Source organism: Orcinus orca, chromosome 11, assembly GCF_937001465.1.
Source record: "Orcinus orca chromosome 11, mOrcOrc1.1, whole genome shotgun sequence".
In the NCBI taxonomy this organism is placed as follows: Eukaryota; Metazoa; Chordata; class Mammalia; order Artiodactyla; family Delphinidae; genus Orcinus; species Orcinus orca.
This window is the reverse complement of record NC_064569.1, coordinates 52,720,258-52,723,018: the sequence shown is the minus strand read 5'-3', so window position 1 is coordinate 52,723,018 and position 2,761 is coordinate 52,720,258.

Sequence of the window (2,761 nt, the reverse complement as noted above, 5' to 3'; positions counted from 1 at the left end):
GGACCCCATCAGGCAGCAGGAGGGCCAGGGCGAGGTTTGTGCCTGCTTACGGAAACCCTTAAACTTTACCCAGTTGAATGCCAAGAGTCTTTCGCACCTATTTTAGAATAGGAGAATAGGACGCGGTGTCAAATAGGACTCATTTGCTAGAATACTAGTAATAACAGCCAACATTTAGAGAATGCTTACTGTGTTAAATGCTTTACCTGTATTATTTCATTTAATCCCTAAAACAATACTGTGGGGTCAGTACTCTTATTATCTCTATTTGCAGAGGAGGAAACAGCTTTGAAGAGGTAAGTAAAGTTGCCTAAAGCTGTGCAATTATTAAGTAGTGGGCAAGGCTGTCCCAGAGCATAGAATCTCCCAGAGTAGTGTCTCTGATGGGAAGCTTCAGAGACAGGTTTTGATTGAATCTCAGGAAGAAACTTCTAACTAAGATGTTTGTTGGGAGGTGGAACAAGCAGCTTGGGAGGACTATCCTGTCAAGCTAAGACTGGCGAGCCACTTGTTTGGAATGTGGCAGAATGGACTCAAATATTGTACTTGGAATTTCAGTAGAAAGCTGGTGAAGTACTTTCCAGCTTAGAAGGGCCTTGCAGAAAGTTGTCACTTTGAAATGTGTTGTGCTTACTTTGCCCTTAGATAGTTTTTTGGCACCCCACGATTGAAGACTTAAGTATCTTTTTGGTGGAAGTAACAAAATCTGAAATCTTAAATTTGTTAATGTCGTTAAGTCTGGTATTCATTCCACGAAGTTCCACTTTAAAGTATGGAAAAACGTTATGAACATCTGCTTTAAACAATGAATGGGGTGAAGTCCTTTGCATTTTAATTTAAAAACGGCATAGTTTTATAATACATTAAGTTTATAATATGCAGAGTGTGTTTAATTTCCTAAAGCGATGACTTGTCTTGGCATTATGCTGTCTTACGAAACACTTTCTCATTCTCACATTGTCTTTATAGTTTTCAATATCAGCAAAGCCTTTAAATAGTCTTAGTTGGGTGTTGTGTATCACTGTACAGTAACTGCTAGTACATATGGTATTTCTGATCCGTGTAATAAAGTACATTTGTCATGTATCTTGTGATCTACATACCTTTCAGCTGTTACTTCATAAATCTGTTCCATCAGAGAACTGCTTTGTACAGCAGTGGTTCAAGCTGCTTCTAATAAACTAATATTTTGTGTCTTTTATATGTAATCAACGGGGAGTATTATAGACTTGTGCCTCTGTGGAGAAACATTCCACTAAACTTCTTTTCTCTTGACAATAATGGGGAAAAAAAATAGCTTGGGAAGATCACAAATGTTCAAGAAAATATGTTGTTTGCTCCTAAAAGTCAACTGAAGATCTTTTGTATTGCTCCAGGTTTTTTGTTTGTTCGTTTTTATTTATTTTTTTAATGCTTTAGAGAAGAAACAGTTTGAGATATGTGATGGGGCCACGGGGAGATAGGATTACAAATTTCAGTGGAGACCCACATTGGGTGCTGTTTTTCAAAATTCTAAAAAGCTTCATCTTGCTCACACAAAGGGGTGATATTCTGAGCAGAGTGGTAGGTAGTTGGCCAAAGATTGGTCATTCCTACGTGCTTTCCTACTCAGACATAAGCATTCTGCTCTAGGTTTAGTCTTTGTTCTGTCCCAAACTTCAAACTAATATTGTCTTCACAAAAGCATAGGTATTTACTAACGCAGGCAGTCCCTTGAGTAATTGGATAGGGGCTATTGTCTTTCTCCAGCTGTAGAAATTTGCTCAGTGGGTAAGCTCTCCACAGACTAGGCAATGGGTTATTGATAACTGTATAGTAAAATATTCATGGAAAATGCTTAAGGAAGCTGTATGCCATGGGCGAAATTGGTATGGTTGTCCTTTATAAGCCTGTGAATCTTTAAGAAGAGTTGCCATAAAGAGAATGGGAATCGGCTGTTCCGAATCTCCACTGACGAAATGGGTTTTAACTGTAGAAGAAGTGATTTGAGTTAAATGTAAAGAAGAACTTCCTGAATGTGAGTGTTATTTGAAGCCAGGTATGGGTTGAGAAGAGGCTGTTGAATTGTCTCTGGAAGAGAGAGAGAGCGCTAGAGAAAGAAATGAAAGGGGGCGGAGAGTGGGAGACCCCCACTTGAGATGATTTAAATGTAATTCTGCCCAATGGTTATGAGTCCTTTATTCTCTTTTCTCACACATCTCAGGTTTTGAGGTTTAAAAGGTCAGACCTAAAGAGTGTACTTTAGTCATTAGAACTAAAGTGCCAGAGGACCCCTAGGTCTGGAGGTTCTTTTGGTGTAATTCTTAATTGAAATGAAATGCTAAGTTGTGACCAGTGGATGAGAAAATTGACTCAGGGTTGATTTTCCACCCTTGTCATTAAAGACCAGTGTACACACTGAGCTCACAGTGCCAGAGAGGAATTTGACATTGAGCAATTTCTGGAAAGGCAAGTGGTTGGTAGGCTGTGACCACTTAGGCTTGGGATGGGTTAGAGGGCTGGGGGAAGGGTACAGCTGCCACGTTGCTGCTTGGGCATGTGCCTACTAAATATTTTTTCCAGGAATACTCCAGCAGGACCAGAGGGTTGCAGATCAAACTTGGCGCTTTAAATTCCAGAGAGCAGAGACTGAGAGGACAGGGTAAGTTTACCCTTTCCTTTTTTTTTTTTTCTGGCTGTCACCACCCTGTCCTGTCCCCATTTGGTACTCTTTTGCACCTCCCTCTTCTTTGCTTTCCTTCAGTCTGTTTTTCTTACATAT